This window comes from Triticum urartu, chromosome 5 (assembly GCF_003073215.2).
Source record: "Triticum urartu cultivar G1812 chromosome 5, Tu2.1, whole genome shotgun sequence".
Taxonomy (NCBI): Eukaryota; Viridiplantae; Streptophyta; class Magnoliopsida; order Poales; family Poaceae; genus Triticum; species Triticum urartu.
The window spans coordinates 336,124,771-336,143,059 of NC_053026.1; the positions used below are offsets into that span (position 1 = coordinate 336,124,771).

The 18,289-nt window shown below is 43.9% G+C and overlaps 1 pseudogene; it reads left to right on the forward strand.

The window, feature by feature from the left end:
- Window positions 1-315: 315 nt before the first annotated feature.
- On the forward strand, window positions 316-1,470 carry LOC125555973 (annotated as a pseudogene).
- Window positions 1,471-18,289: the final 16,819 nt, after the last annotated feature.

Genomic DNA, 18,289 nt, shown 5'->3' on the forward strand with positions numbered 1-18,289 from the left:
ATGGACTCGCTATCAATACGTTGGACTACGGCTCTTGAACGCACTTCATCTACAGTATTTCTTTTAGAAAAGAAGAATTACCCTCGGCCCCGCATCAATTCAATCTACAGTAGCTTCAGAAAAGAACTCCATCTACAGTAATGGTGCTGCTGTATGCGCGCGGCGACCGTTATCGGCAACGAAATGCATGGAATCCGCTCGCCCGGATGCCCCATCTTGCGTGCCATTCGCGCGCGTACAAATAGAATCGCGGGCGGCATGCTTGCTACGTGCTTAGCTCGCTCCCGAACCCATCGCAACAAGACCTGAGCATAAGCAAACTCACTAATGGCGCCGATTCACAGCTCGCGCCGCCTCAAGGGCGCACTGCTCGCGCTCGCGCTCGTGGCCGCCGCTGTCGTCGCCGACGTCGCCGCGGCGCGAGGGGTGCACACCGTGGCCGCCAGGCACGAGCTGTGGATGGCCGAGTTCGCGCGCGCGTACGCGGACGCTGAAGAGAAACTGAGCCGGCAGGAGGTGTTCGCGGCCAACGCGCGGCACGTCGACGCTGTCAACCGGGCGGGCGACCGGACGTACACGCTCGGGCTCAACCAGTTCTCCGACCTCACCGACGACGAGTTCCTCGAGATGCACCTCGGCTACCGTCACCACACCAGCGCGGCGCGGACAAGGCGCCGGTGGCAGCGGTGAACATGTCCAAGGCTGCCGCTGGCCAGTTCCAGGACACGCCGGACAGCATGGACTGGAGGGCCCAGGGTGCCGTCACCCAAGTCAAGAACCAGCTCTCCTGCGGTAAATTCTGCATGCATGCATACATACGCCGAAGTTCGCAAACGAATACAAATGTTTAAGCGCGCACGCTGCGTGCGTACAGGGAGTTGCTGGTCGTTCGCGGCGGTGGCGGCGACGGAGGGGCTCGTGAAGATCGCCACCGGCGACCTCATCTCCATGTCGGAGCAGCAGGTGCTCGACTGCACGGGCGGCGCCAACACCTGCAACGCCGGCGACATCAACGCCGCGCTGCGCTACGTCGCCGCGAGCGGCGGCCTGCAGCCGGAGGCAGCCTACGCGTACAACGGCCAGCAGGGCGCGTGCCGCAGCGGCGGCGTCATGCCAAACTCGGTCGCCTCCGTCGGCGCGCCGCGGTGGGCGACCCTGTACGGCGACGAGGGCGCGTTGCAGGAGCTCGCGGCCAGCCAGCCGGTGGCCGTGGGCGTGGAGGCATCGGACCCTGACTTCCGGCACTACATGAGCGGCGTGTACTCCGGTAGCTCGTCGTGCGGGCAGAGGCTGAACCACGCCGTGACGGTGGTGGGCTACGGGGCGGACGGCAGCGGGCAGGAGTACTGGGTGGTGAAGAACCAGTGGGGGACGGGATGGGGCGAGGCGGGCTACATGCGCCTCTCGCGCGGGAACGGCGCCAACTGCGGCATCGCCACCTACGCCTACTACCCGACCATGGACAGCTAACTGATCCATGAATCATCGAGCATGGTTTATCTACAAAATTTGTGCTACAGTAGCAGTCTGGCCTGCACATTTGTGCTACAGTAGCATCTTTTGCGGTAGTTTAGGATCTTCACAGAGCATCTTGGACAACCACTCACGATCATCAACTGCTTCTGAAAAACCCGCCAGGGAGTTCACAAAGACCACCAGTGAATAACATTTGAGATTGTTGTATTCCTTAGAAAAAAATTCTGCCGGAGCCTTACTTAGTGTCACCCTTGTATTTTACCCTTTATTCTTCGTGAGTTTCTCTTTCATCTCCTTTTCGAACTCAGCAAACCTGAATGACATTACCCATAAACTGACATTGCTATATTTATATGGTCAAATGCTAATATTCCGGAAATGATGTCTTACGCCATTTCCCACTTCACTTGGCAAGGTAGTGTTATGGTGGAAAAAAACATACATGGAATCGAGCAAAATAAATGCACGTGCATTCTGTGTTATCCAGTATCTAATTTTTTGCAAAACTATTTTTGTTTTAACTGAATTACAAAATTAGTTTTTTAGGGGTACCAAATTAGTTAAATGAGATGTGTTTCTAGCCCAACAAAATGTTGAATCATAGATGGGCTTTAGACCCATATGAACAATGATTCCTGGTTAATCTTGAGGCCCATGAATGATATGGCAAGTGGTGGGAAGTTTAGTCCCACCTTGCTGGTTGAGGAGAGTTGAGACCCTTTTATAAAGGTTGCTCTTTCACTTGTTATTGGGAGCTTGAGAAGATGAGTGGTACACGCGCGCTTCTCCTCCTCCGCCACCCGCCTTGACACGACACGACACGACACGCGCGCACGGGTGGGCGGGTTGCGGGAATGACCATGGTCGACGCCGCCGCCGCTAAGAAGAAGGCCACGTGCTAGTATGCTTAGGTATCTCTATGAGATGCATAATGCCATGCTTACTGTTTACTCGTGGATTAGCCTAATCTGAAAAGTGTTAATATTTTCAAAAATCTTATTTTAGTCACTTTTCGATTCAAGACTTTGCCGCTACTCTAAAACCGGAAAAGTTTACCGGGACGCATTTTAAGCGTTGACAGACTAGGACCACCTTGTGGCTCACAGCGATGAACATGTTCTGGGTTGGTGGTATGCCCCCCACAGAAACGATTGGCATTTTAAGCGTTGACAGATTAGGACCACTTTGTGGCTCACAGTGATGAACGTGTTCTGGGTTGGTGGTGTGCCCCCCCACAGAAACGATTGCTCCTGAACAGGAGAAGGCATTTAGGAAGGCAACCACAATCTTTGTGGGAGCAGTTCTGAGTGTGATAGAAGACAAGTTGGTTGACACATATATTCATATGCAGGTTGCCAAAAACTTGTGGGATGCACTCAAAGTCAAATTCGGCGCAACCGATGCTGGAAGCGAACTGTATGCCATGGAGCAGTTCCATGACTATAGGATGGTCGATAACCGTTTTGTACTGGACCAGACTCATGAGGTACAATGCATCGCTAAGGAGCTGGAGCTCCTGAAGTGTGAGTTATCGGGCAAGTTTGTCGCGGGTTGCAATATTGCAAAACTCCCTACCGGATGGAGGACTTTGCTACTTCTCTCGAGCACTTGAGACATGAATTCTCTGTCGAGGATGCCATTGGTCATCTAAGTGTTGAGAAAAACTCGAGAGAAAAGGACTCACACGTGAAAGGGGCAGAGAGTTCTTCTAGCGCCAATGTGGTGTAGAAGAATTTCCATAAGTTCAAGGGAAAGAACTCTGTCCAGCAGAATACTATCTTTAAGAAGAAGGGTAAGAAGAAAGACAAAAAGAGAGACGACTTCTTTACTTGTGGTTCAGAGGACCATTGGGCAAACAAGTGCCCAAACAAGTACAAGAAGCCAGGACATGACTCCAAGTCTGTCAATGTCACTCTGAGCAACAATGATGCAACATCTGGGTATGGTAATCTGTTTACCATACTTTCAGTTTGTCAGTCCACCAATTGGTGGGTTGACACTGGGCCAATATTCATGTGTGTGCTGATGTGTCTTTGTTTTCTTCCTACCAGGTCGCACGAGATTGTTCCGTCCTGATGAGGAATGGCTCGCATGCTTCTGTTCATGGTGTTGGCATGGTAGATTTAAAGTTTACTTCGGGAAAGATCATGCAACTGAAGAACGTGCAGCATGTCCTCACTGATGACCCACAAGTATAGGGGATCAACTGTAGCTCTTTTGATAAGTAAGAGTGTCGAACCCAACGAGGAGCAGAAGGAAATGACAAATAGTTTTCAGTAAGGTAATGTTTGCAAGTGCTGAAATTGTAAGTAGCAGAGTAGTTTGATAACAAGATAATTGGTAACGGGCAAGTAACGATAGTAGTAACAAAAGTGCAGCAAGGTAACCCAATTCTTTTGAGGCAAAGGACAAGCCAAAACGGTCTCTTATAATAAGCAAAGCGTTCTTGAGGGTACACGGGAATTTCATCTAGTCACTTTCATCATGTTGGTTTAATTCGTGTTTGCTACTTTAATAATTTGATATGTGGGTGGACCGATGCTTAGGTGCTGTTCTTACTTGAACAAGCTCCTACTTATGATTAACCCTCCCGCAAGCATCTACAACTATGAGAAAATTATTAAGAATAAATTCTAACCATAACATTAAATTTTTGGATCCAATCGGTCCGTTACGGAATAGTGCATAAACTGGGGTTTGAGTTTCTGTCACTCTCGCAACCCACCATCTAATTGCTACTCCACAATGCATTCCCTTAGACCCAAATATAGTGAAGTGTCATGTAGTCGACGTTCACATGACACCACTAAGGGAATGACAACATACATACTATCAAAATATCGAACACATATCTAATTCACATGATTACTTGCAACATGATTTCTCCCGTGACCTCAAGAACAAAGGTAACTACTCACAAATGATAAACATGCTCATGATTAGAGAGGTATTAAATATCATATTGTATCTGAACATATAATCTTCCACCAAATAAACCATATAGTAATCAACTACAGGATGTAATCAACACTACTAGTCACCCACAAGTACCAATCTATAGTTCCGGTAACAAGATTGAACACAAGAGATGAAGTAGGGTTTGAGAGGAGATGGTGCTATTGAAGATGTTGATGGAGATTGTCCTCCCCAAGATGGGAGAGTTGTTGGTGATGATGATGACGATGATTTCCCCCCCAGGTGGGAAGTTTCCCCGGCGGAATCACTCCGCCGGAGGGCAAAAGTGCTCCTGCCCAAGTTCCCCTCGAGACGGCGACGCTCCGTCCCAAAAGTCCTCCCATTTTTTTCTAGGTCAAAATGACTTATATACCAAAAGATGGGCACCGGAGGTGGGCCGAGGAGGGCACAACCCACCAGGGCGCGCCTGGGCTCCCTGGCCCAGGGGGGTTGTGCCCACGTGATGGGCCCCCTTTGATAGTTATTTGCTCCAATAATTTTTAAATAATACATAAAAAATCTCCGTGAAGTTTCAGCTTGTTTGGAGTTGTGCAGAATAGGTGGCCTGACGTAGCTTTTCCAGGTCCAGATTTCCAGCTGCCAGAATTCTCCCTCTTGGTGTGTACCTTGCAAATTATGAGAGAAAAGGCATTAGAATTACTCCAAAAAGCATTATTATAGATAAAAACATTATAAATAACAGTAAGAAAACATGATGCAAAATGGACGTATCAAGTCCCCCAAGCTTAGACCTAGCTTGTCCTCAAGCGAAAACCGAAATCGAAAAACATGTCCATATGCTTTGTGCTTTGAGAGAGAGGTGCCGATAAAAACAAAATACAGACATAGAAGCATCATGTTGATTATTATAACAATAAAAAAATTAAACATGGGACTTTTATCATAGACATTTTATCATATACTTCCCATTAATAAGTAATAGTTTATCACACAATCGAAGTATAAAGCAAAAACTCTATTAGAAACCAACAAATTATGTTCTCAGTCAACTTTGCAACTACAATTCATCATCTTTTCAGGAAGGGTCACGTGTCGGAGCCTTTAGGCAAGTCCACATACTCAATCATCATATAGTCTTCTATGAATGCTAACACTCACCATGCACACATGAGCAAAACGTTTCAATCAGACACATAGAAAGATAGGGGTTTATGGTTTTGCCTCCCAACATACTCACCTCAAGGGTGATGTCAACAATAATAACTCATGCCACCCATATTCAACTGGACATATGTGCCTAGGTCTTTCCTCACCACATGATGCTTGCCAAAGGAGAAAAATAAAATGAATAGAGAGAAAAACTTTGACTCTTGCATAAAAGTAAAAGATAGGCCCTTCGTAGAGGGAAGCAGAGGTTGCCATGCGCTTATTTGTTTGTATGCTCAATACCTTAGTGCAATAGAACGTCACGTTACATTGCCCCTTGTGATAGCGACCTTTATTATGTAGTCTGTCACTTTTATTCTTCACCATCACAAGTTCGTGCAACCCTCAATTTCTCTTACACTAATTGATCTCACACTTATAGAACCAATTTTTATTGCCTTTTTGCACCGATGACAACTTACTTGAGGGGTCTTGCTCAATCCCTAGGTAGGTTTGGTGGACACTTGAAAATAAGATTTGGGTTTAAGGGTTTTTGGATGCACAAGTAGTATCTCTACTTAGTGCAGAAGTTTTGGCTAGCAAAGATAGGGGGCAAGCACCACATGTTAAAGGATCTATGACAATATGACTTCTATGTGAATATGAACAAACATAAATCATTAAGTTGTCTTCCTTGTCCAACATCAACAATTTTGGCATATAATATTTTGATGAGGGCTCACAATCACAAAAGATTTCTAGGATAGTATATTTATATGTGAATCATCTCTTCCCTTATTAATTCTTTCATGAGTTGCATCATTGACTAATGCTATGTTTGTCAATCTCTAATAAAATTTTCTACTTATACTTTTCCTTATGTGGTGCCATCACCCACCATAGGATTAGTATATAATCTTTTCTTTATTTATTTCCTTTCTTTTATTTGTTTCCTTTCTTTTATTCTTTCTTATTTCTGCAACATGAAAGTAAAGAAAGCAAAAACTCAAACTAAACTTTATTATATAATTTGCACACGATTACAAGGATAGATCACTAAGAAAACACTCATAGAATAAGATCGAACTAAACTTTTATTCATCTAAAGCAAAAAATCGAACTAAAATAAGTAAAAGCAAAAAGATAGTGGGATGATACGATACCGGGGCACCTCCCCCAAGCTTGGCGGAAGCCAATGGGAGTGCCCATACTCGATACTCAGTTCTCTTTTGGTGGTGAAGAAGATGGTGGTAGTGGTGACAATTGTGCCTTGAGCTTTTTCATATTTTAGTTGAGGAGAGCAATTTCCTCTTTCAAATCATCGACCTCCAACTCCAGCTTCAATATCTTGTTACATAAATCTCCTTTGCTTTTCTGCCGAAAATGAGGAGGAATAGATCGGTTATTAGACCGGTTAGCTCTCTTAGGGAGACTAGACTTCTTGAACTCTATGTGCATATCCCTAGGTTGAGGTAGAGGACCATCCTACTCCTCCGAGCTTGAATCATCAACCCTCATCAAGTGAGCATCCTCCTCGTCATTTGTAGTTTGACCATACGGAGATAGGCCCCCATAGGTCTTTGGGTCAGCAATGAGATGTGAGACATAGCTCTCACCGTCGGAGTCTTGGGACGACATATTTTCAGATCTACGCAGAAAACAACAAGAAAAGAGAACAGAAGATTTCTCTGCGATACGGTGATCAACAGGTTCGGGAAGTATGTATAGATTTTTTTTATCTTGGAGGACAAGTATATGGTAGAAAAATGGAGTACAGAAGGTGTCCCAGGTGGGCACAACCCACCTGGGCACGCCAGGTTGCCTGGCGCGCCTTGGTGTCTTGTGCCCACCTAGGGGATGCTTCCTGGAAGTTTATTTATTCCCAAAATTCTTAAATATTCCAAAACTGATAAAAAATAATTTTATGGATTTTTTGGAGTCCGTTTACTTATCGTATCACGTACCTCCTTATTTTCACGATTCTGGAGTGTTCCGGAAGGACTCTTTTATGTGTTATTCCGGTGTCATAGTTTGGACAATATTACTTTCAACATTAATAGTTGCACCTGAGATATAATGCTTTATTCGTTGCCCATTGACAACCTTCGGGTTAGTACCTTCGGAATTATTTATTTTGATGGCTCCAGACCGGTAAGCCTCCTCGATGACATATGGGCCTTCCCATTTTGAGAGGAGTTTTCCTGCAAAGAATCTGAAACTAGAGTTGTACAAAAGAACATATACTCCGACTTTAAACTCACGCTTTTGAATTCTTTTTTCATGCCATCTTTTAACTTTTTATTTAAATAATTTTGCATTTTCATAAGCTTGGGTTCTCCATTCATCTAGAGAGCTAATATCAAATAACCTATTTCCACCGGCAAGTTTGAAATCATAATTGAGTTCTTTGATTGCCCTAAATGCTTTATGTTCTAACTCAAGAGGCAAATGACAAGCTTTTCCATAAACCATTTTAGAAGGAGACATACTGATAATCCCCAAGTGCAGGGAATCATCATAGGAATTCCCAAAGGTTGAAGTGATAAGTATGGAGTGTCGAACTCACAAGGAGCTAAAGGTAAGATCAATATTCTCTCAAGTCCTATCTGCCACTGATACGACTATATGTACACCGAACGTTTGCTTCTAACTAGAAACGAGAAATAAAACTACGTTGTGGGTATGAAGAGGATAACTTTGCATGGTATCGGAGAGATAAAATATAAAAGTAGGTGCTGTTATCATAAAGTTAGAATATATTACTAAATATTATAAATAGCGAGTGTGGAATAATGGTGGATCGGTGTGCGGAATTGTCTTAGGCAATTGTTAACAAGACCAGTAGTCGTCATTGCAATTTCATATGAGGGAGAGGCATAAGCTAACATACTTCTCTTCTAGGATCATATGCACTTATGATTGGAACTCTAGCAAGCATCCGCAACTACTAAAGATCATTAACGTAAAACCCAACCATAGCATTAAAGCATCAAGTCCCCTTTATCCTATACACAGCAACCCCCTTACTCGGGTTTATGCTTCTGTCACTCAAGCAACCCACTATAAGCGAATCATGAACATATTGCAACACCCCACAGCGGGAATCCCTCATGCTTATGCGACACAGAGGGCACAATAGGACAACACTAAAATAAAACATACAACTCACACCAATCTAGATCATCAATCAACCCAAGGACAAAGGATATCTACTCAAAATATCATAGGATGGCAACATATCATTGGATCATAATATGTGGCATAAAGCGCCATGTTCAAGTAGGGATTACAGCAGGGTGCGGGAGAGTGGACACGTAAAAGAGATGAGGATGGTGATGTTGATGAAGACGATCACCGCGGCGATGATTCCCCTCCCGATGGCACTCCGGTGCCACCGAGAGAGAGGAGGAGAGGTTCTCCCCCTTGTGCTTCCTCCTCCATGGCCTCCCCCTTGGATGGGGAGAGGTTCTCCCTCTGGTCCTTGGCCTTCATGGTGATGATGGCCCCTCTGGGATCCTCCTCCACAGCCTCTGGTGATGATGGCCCCCTCCGGCAGGGTGCCAGAGAGGGCCTAGATTGATTTCTCATGGCTACAGATGCTTGCGGCGGCGGAAATTTCGATCTAGGTTATTTTCTGGAGGTTTGGGCATTTATAGGAGAGGTTGGTATCGAGAACAAGTCAGGGGGCCCCACAGGAAGTCCATGAGGCACATGGGCGCGCCCAGGGGGGTGGGCGCGCCCCCACCCTCATGGGGCCCACGGGACTCCCCTCCGGTAGATTTTTGTTCCAGTATTTTTTATATTTTCCAGAAAAATTCTCTGTTGATTTTCATCGCATTCCGAGAACTTTTATTTCTGCAGAAAAACAACACCATGGTAGTTCTGCTGAAAACAGCATCGGTCCGGGTTAGTTCTAATCAAATCATACCAAAATCATGTAAAACTATTGTAAACATGGCATGAATACTTCATAAATTATAGATACGTTGGAGACGTATCAGCATCGCCAAGCTTAATTCCTGCTCGTCCTCGAGTAGGTAAATGATAAAAGAAATAATTTATGAAGTGTGAATGCTAGCAAGTGCATAAATTTGATCAATGATAGTTCCAATCACCTTTTCTAGCATCATTATATATCATAACAGTAGCTCAACTCATAAAACTTCTCATGATCAAGTAACAAGCTATTCACATGTTAAAGTATAGATCATAAACTTTCTTGAGAACTAACAAACCGTGCTCTTAGTCTTCAAACAATTGCAATTCATCTTATTTTCGGGAAGAGTCCATGTAAGAGCTTTGATTCAGCAAACTCCACATACTCAACTATCATTTAATCTTTCACAATTGCTAATACTCATGTGATATTAATGGGTTCAAAGTTTTAATCGGACACAGAGAAAGATAGAGGCTTATAGTTTCGCCTCCCAACCTTTTACCTCAAGGGTAATTTCAACAATAATAATTTATGAAAACCTACATTCAAGTGGATATATATATCCGGATCACTCCAACACAAAGTTCTTGCCAAAGGAAAAAGTGTAAAAGGGGAAAGGTGATGATCACCGCGCCTCTTGTATAAGGGTAGAAGGTAAAAGTAAAAGATAGGCCCTTCGCAGAGGGAAGCAGAGGTTGTCATGCGCTTTTATGGTTGAATGCACAAAATCTTAATGCAAAAGAATGTCACTTTATATTGCCTCTTGTGATAAAAGACCTTTATTATGCAGTCCATCACTTTTATTTCTTCCCTATCACAAGTTCGTATAAAGCTTATTTTCTTCGCACTAATAGATCATACATATTTAGAGAGCAATTTTTATTGCATGCACCGATGACAACTTACTTGAAGGATCTTACTCAATCCATAGGTAGGTATGGTGGAATCTCATGGAAAAACTGATTTAAGGAATGGTTGGAAGCACAAGTAGTATCTCTACTTGGTGCAAAGAATGTGGCTAGCATGAGAGGGAAAGGCAAGCTCAACATGTTGGATGATCCAAGACAATATAACGTTTCAGATATAGGAAAACATAACCCATTAAGTTGTCTTCCTTTTCCAACATCAGCCTTTTAGCATGTCATATTTTAATGAGTTCTCACAATTGCAAAATATGTCCAAGATAGTATATTTATATGTGAAATCTCTCTTCCTTCAATATTCTTTCATGAATTGTTCAAGTGACAAATTCTGCGTTTGCTAACTTTCAATGAGTTTATTACTCCGATTGTCACTCCGATTAGGATTTGTCACTCCGATTGTCGGAGAGGTATCTCTGGGCCCTCTCGGTAATGCACATCACATAAGCCTTGCAAGCATTGCAACTAATGAGTTAGTTGTGAGATGATGTATTACGGAACGAGTAAAGAGACTTGCTGGTAACGAGATTGAACTAGGTATTGAGATACCGAGGATCGAATCTCGGGCAAGTAACATACCGATGACAAAGGGAACAACGTATGTTGTTATGCGGTCTGACCGATAAAGATCTTCATAGAATATGTAGGAACCAATATGAGCATCCAGGTTCCGCTATTGGTTATTGACCAGAGACATGTCTCGGTCATGTCTACATTGTTCTCGAACCGTAGGGTCCGCACGCTTAATGTTACGATGACAGTTTCATTATGAGTTTATGTATTTTGATGTACCGAAGGTTGTTCGGAGTCCCGGATGTGATCATGGACATGACGAGGAGTCTCGAAATGGTCGAGACGTAAAGATCGATATATTGGAAGCCTATATTTGGATATCGGAATCATTCCGGGTGAAATCGGGATTTTACCGGAGTACCCGGGGGTTACCGGAACCCCCCCGGGGGTTATTGGGCCTACATGGGCCCTAAGGGAGAAGAGGAAAGGAGGCAAGAGGTGGCCGCGCGCCCCTCCCCTCCCTAGTCCGAATAGGACAAGGAGAGGGGGGCGGCGCCCCCCCTTTCCTTTCCCTCTTCCTCCTCTTTCCCACTTCTCCTTCTCCAACTAGGAAAGAAGGGAGTCCTACTCCCGGTGGGAGTAGGACTCCCCCTTGGCGCGCCCTCCTTGGCCGGCCGCCCCCTCCCCTTGGCTCCTTTATATACGGGGGCAAGGGGGCACCCTAGGACACACAAGTTGATGTTCGTGATCATTCCTTAGCCGTGTGCGGTGCCCCCCTCCACCATATTCCACCTCGGTCATATTGTAGCGGTGCTTAGGCGAAGCCCTGCGACGGTTGAACATCAAGATCGTCACCACGCCGTCGTGCTGATGGAACTCCTCCCTGAAGCTTTGCTGGATCGGAGCCCGGGGAGCGTCATCGAGCTGAACGTGTGCCAAGAACTCGGAGGTGCCGGAGTAATGGTGCTTGGATCGGTTGGACCGGGAAGACGTACGACTACTTCCTCTACGTTGCGTGAACACTTCCGCTTCGGTCTATGAGGGTACGTAGACAAAACTCTCCCCTCTCGTTGCTATGCATCACCATGATCTTGCGTGTGCGTAGGAATTTTTTTGAAATTACTACGTTCCCCAACAGTGGTATCCGAGCCTAGGTTTTATGGTTTGATGTTATATGCACGAGTAGAACACAAGTGAGTTGTGGGCGATATAAGTCATACTGCTTACCAGCATGTCATACTTTGGTTCGGCGGTATTGTTGGATGAAGCGGCCCGGACCGACATTACGCGTACGCTTACGCGAGACTGGTTCTACCGCCGTGCTTTGCACACAGGTGGCTGGCGGGTGTCAGTTTCTCCAACTTTAGTTGAACCGAGTATGGCTATGCCCGGTACTTGCGAAGGTTAAAACAGCACCAACTTGACAAACTATCGTTGTGGTTTTGATGCGTAGGTAAGATTGGTTCTTGCTTAAGCCCGTAGCAGCCACGTAAAACTTGCAACAAACAAAGTAGAGGACGTCTAACTTGTTTTTGCAGGGCATGTTGTGATGTGATATGGCAAGGCATGATGCTGAATTTTATTGTATGAGATGATCATGTTTTGTAACCAAGTTATCGGCAACTGGCAGGAGCCATATGGTTGTCGCTTTATTGTATGCAATGCAATCGCCCTGTAATGCTTTACTTTATCACTAAGCGGTAGCGATAGTCGTAGAAGCATAAGATTGGCGAGACGACAACGATGCTACGATGGAGATCAAGGTGTCGCGCCGGTGACGATGGTGATCATGACGGTGCTTCGGAGATGGAGATCACAAGCACAAGATGATGATGGCCATATCATATCACTTATATTGATTGCATGTGATGTTTATCTTTTATGCATCTTATCTTGCTTTGATTGACGGTAGCATTATAAGATGATCTCTCACTAAATTTCAAGATAAAAAGTGTTCTCCCTGAGTATGCACCATTGCCAAAGTTCGTCGTGCCCAGACACCACGTGATGATCGGGTGTGATAAGCTCTACGTCCATCTACAACGGGTGCAAGCCAGTTTTGCACACACAGAATATTCAGGTTAAACTTGACGAGCCTAGCATATGCAGATATGGCCTCGGAACACTGAGACCGAAAGGTCGAGCATGAATCATATAGTAGATATGATCAACATAGCGATGTTCACCATTGAAAACTACTCCATTTCACGTGATGATCGGTTATGGTTTAGTTGATTTGGATCACGTGATCACTTAGATGATTAGAGGGATGTCTATCTAAGTGGGAGTTCTTAAGTAATATGATTAATTGAACTTAAATTTATCATGAACTTAGTCCCTGATAGTATCTTGCTTGTTTATGTTGATAGATGGCCCGTGCTATTGTTCCGTTGAATTTTAATGCGTTCCTTGAGAAAGCAAAGTTGAAAGATGATGGTAGCAATTACACGGACTGGGTCCATAACTTGAGGATTATCCTCATTGCTGCACAGAAGAGTTACGTCCTGGAAGCACCGCTGGGTGCCAGGCCTGCTGCTGATGCAACTGACGACGTTAAGAACGTCTGGCAGAGTAAAGCTGATGACTACTCGATAGTTCAATGTGCCATGCTTTATGGCTTAGAACCGGGACTTCAACGACGTTTTGAACGTCATGGGGCATATGAGATGTTCCAGGAGTTGAAGTTAATATTCCAGCAGAATGCCCGGATTGAGAGATATGAAGTCTCCAATAAATTCTATAGCTGCAAGATGGAGGAGAATAGTTCTGTCAGTGAGCATATACTCAAGATGTCTGGGTATTGTAATCACTTGATTCAACTGGGAGTTAATCTTCCGGATGATAACGTCATTGACAGAATTCTCCAATCACTTCCACCAAGCTACAAGAGCTTCGTGATGAACTATAATATGCAAGGGATGGATAAGACAATTCCCGAGCTCTTCGCAATGCTAAAGGCTGCGGAGGTAGAAATCAAGAAGGAGCATCAAGTGTTGATGGTCAACAAGACCACTAGTTTCAAGAAAAAGGGCGAAGGGAAGAAGAAGGGGAACTTCTAGAAGAACAGAAAGCAAGTTGCTGCTCAGGAGAAGAAACCCAAGTCTGGACCTAAGCCTGAAACTGAGTGCTTCTACTGCAAGCAGACTGGTCACTGGAAGCGGAACTGCCCCAAGTATTTGGCGGATAAGAGGGATGGCAAGGTGAACAAAGGTATATGTGATATACATGTTATTGATGTGTACCTTACTAGAGCTCGCAGTAGCACCTGGGTATTTGATACTGGTTCTGTTGCTAATATTTGCAACTCGAAACAGGGACTATGGATTAATCGAACACTGGCAAAGGACGAGGTGACGATGCGCGTGGGAAATGGTTCCAAAGTCGATGTGATCACGGTTGGCACGCTACCTCTACATCTACCTTCGGGATTAGTATTAGACCTAAATAATTGTTATTTGGTGCCAGCGTTGAGCATGAACATTATATCTGGATCTTGTTTGATGCGAGACGGTTATTCATTTAAATCAGAGAATAATGGTTGTTCTATTTATATGAGTAATATATTTTATGGTCATGCACCCTTGAAGAGTGGTCTATTTTTGATGAATCTCGATAGTAGTGATACACATATTCATAATGTTGAAGCCAAAAGATGAAGAGTTGATAATGATAGTGCAACTTATTTGTGGCACTGCCGTTTAGGTCATATCGGTGTAAAGTGCATGAAGAAACTCCATACTGATGGACTTTTGGAACCACTTGATTATGAATCACTTGGTACTTGCGAACCGTGCCTCATGGGCAAGATGACTAAAACGCCGTTCTCCGGTACTATGGAGAGAGCAACAGATTTGTTGGAAATCATACATACAGATGTATGTGGTCCGATGAATGTTGAGGCTTGTGGCGGATATCGTTATTTTCTCACCTTCACAGATGATTTAAGCAGATATGGGTATATCTACTTAATGAAGCATAAGTCTGAAACATTTGAAAAGTTCAAAGAATTTCAGAGTGAAGTTGAAAATCATCATAACAAGAAAATAAAGTTTCTACGATCTGATCGTGGAGGAGAATATTTGAGTTACGAGTTTGGTCTACATTTGAAACAATGCGGAATAGTTTCGTAGCTCACGCCACCCGGAACACCACAACGTAATGGTGTGTCCGAACGTCGTAATCGTACTTTACTTGATATGGTGCGATCTATGATGTCTCTTATAGATTTACCGCTATCGTTTTGGGTTATGCTTTAGAGACGGCCGCATTCACGTTAAATAGGGCACCATCAAAATCCGTTGAGACGACGCCTTATGAACTATGGTTTGGCAAGAAACCAAAGTTGTCGTTTCTTAAAGTTTGGGGCTGTGATGCTTATGTGAAAAAGCTTCAACCTGATAAGCTCAAACCCAAATCGGAGAAATGTGTCTTCATAGGATACCCAAAGGAGACTGTTGGGTACACCTTCTATCACAGATCCGAAGGCAAGACATTCGTTGCTAAAAATGGATCCTTTCTAGAGAAGGAGTTTCTCTCGAAAGAAATGAGTGGGAGGAAAGTATAACTTGATGAGGTAACTGTACCTGTTCCCTTATTGGAAAGTACATCACATAAACCGTTTTCTGTGACACCTAAACCAATTAGTGAGGAAGTTAACGATGATGATCATAGAACTTCAGATCAAGTTGCTACTGAACCTCGTAGATCAAACAGAATAAGATCCGCACCAGAGTGGTACGGTAATCCTGTTCTGGAAGTCATGCTACTAGATCATGATGAACCTACGAACTATGAAGAAGCGATGGTGAGCCCAGATTCCGCGAAATGGCTTGAAGCCATGAAATCTGAGATGGGATCCATGTATGAGAACAAAGTGTGGACTTTGGTTGACTTGCCCGATGATCGGCAAGCAATTGAGAATAAATGGATCTTCAAGAAGAAGACTGACGCTGACGGTAATATTACTGTCTACAAAGCTTGACTTGTTGCAAAAGGTTTTCGACAAGTTCAAGGGATTGACTACGATGAGACCTTCTTACCCGTAGCGATGCTTAAGTCTGTCCGAATCATGTTAGCAATTGCCGCATTTTATGATTATGAAATTTGGCAAGTGGATGTCAAAACTGCATTCCTGAATGGATTTCTGGAAGAAGAGTTGTATATGATGCAACCAGAAGGTTTTGTCGATCCAAAGGGAGCTAACAAAGTGTGCAAGCTCCAGCGATCCATTTATGGACTGGTGCAAGCCTCTCGGAGTTGGAATAAACGCTTTGATAGTGTGATCAAAGCATTTGGTTTTATATAGACTTTTGGAGAAGCCTGTATTTACAAGAAAGTGAGTGGGAGCTCTGTAGCATTTCTGATATTATATGTGGATGACATATTACTAATTGGAAATGATATAGAATTTCTGGATAGCATAAAGGGATACTTGAATAAGAGTTTTTCAATGAAAGACCTCGGTGAAGCTGCTTACATATTAGGCATTAAGATCTATAGAGATAGATCAAGACGCTTAATTGGACTTTCACAAAGCACATACCTTGACAAAGTTTTGAAGAAGTTCAAAATGGATCAAGCAAAGAAAGGGTTCTTGCCTGTGTTACAAGGTGTGAAGTTGAGTAAGACTCAATGCCCGACCACTGTAGAAGATAGAGAGAAAATGAAAGATGTTCCCTATGCTTCAGCCATAGGCTCTATCATGTATGCAATGCTGTGTACCAGACCTGATGTGTGCCTTGCTATAAGTCTAGCAGGGAGGTACCAAAGTAATCCAGGAGTGGATCACTGGACAGCGGTCAAGAACATCCTGAAATACCTGAAAAGGACAAGGATATGTTTCTCGTTTATGGAGGTGAAAAAGAGCTCATCGTAAATGGTTACGTTGATGCAAGCTTTGACACTGATCTGGATGATTCTAAATCGCAAACCAGATACGTGTTTACATTAAACGGTGGAGCTGTCAGTTGGTGCGGTTCTAAACAAAGCGTCATGGCGGGATCTACGTGTGAAGCGGAATACATAGCTGCTTCGGAAGCAGCAAATGAAGGAGTCTGGATGAAGGAGTTCATATCCGATCTAGGTGTCATACCTAGTGCATCGGGTCCAATGAAAATCTTTTGTGTCAATACTGGTGCAATTGCCTTGGCAAAGGAATCCAGATTTCACAAGAGAACCAAGCACATCAAGAGACGCTTCAATTCCATCCGGGATCTAGTCCAGGTGGGAGACATAGAGATTTGCAAGATACATACGGATCTGAATGTAGCAGACCCATTGACTAAGCCTCTTCCACGAGCAAAACATGATCAGCACCAAGGCTCCATGGGTGTTAGAATCATCACTGTGTAATCTAGATTATTGACTCTAGTGCAAGTGGGAGACTGAAGGAAATATGCCCTAGAGGCAATAATAAAGTTATTGTTTATTTCCTTATATCATGATAAATGTTTATTATTCATGCTAGAATTGTATTAACCAGAAACATAATACATGTGTGAATACATAGACAAACAGAGTATCACTAGTATGCCTCTACTTGACTAGCTCGTTAATCAAAGATGGTTATGTTTCCTAACCATGGACAAAGAGTTGTTATTTGATTAACGGGATCACATCATTAGGTGAATGATCTGATTGACATGACCCATTCCATTAGCTTAGCACCCGATCGTTTAGTATGTTGCTATTGCTTTCTCCATGACTTATACATGTTCCTATGACTATGAGATTATGCAACTCCCGTTTGCCAGAGGAACACTTTGTGTGCTACCAAACATCACAACGTAACTGGGTGATTATAAAGGTGCTCTACAAGTGTCTCCAAAGGTACATGCTGGGTTGGCGTATTTCGAGATTAGGATTTGTCACTCCGATTGTCGGAGAGGTATCTCTGGGCCCTCTCGGTAATGCACATCACATAAGCCTTGCAAGCATTTCAACTAATGAGTTAGTTGTGAGATGATGTATTACGGAACGAGTAAAGAGACTTCCGGTAACGAGATTGAACTAGGTATTGAGATACCGACGATCGAATCTCGGGCAAGTAACATACCGATGACAAAGGGAACAACGTATGTTGTTATGCGGTCTGACCGATAAAGATCTTCGTAGAATATGTAGGAACCAATATGAGCATCCAGGTTCCGCTATTGGTTATTGACCGGAGACGTGTCTCGGTCATGTCTACATTGTTCTCGAACCGTAGGGTCCGCACGCTTAACGTTACGATGACAGTTTCATTATGAGTTTATGTATTTTGATGTACCGAAGGTTGTTCGGAGTCCCAGATGTGATCATGGACATGAAGAGGAGTCTCGAAATGGTCGAGACATAAAGATCGATATATTGGAAGCCTATATTTGGATATCGGAATCGTTCC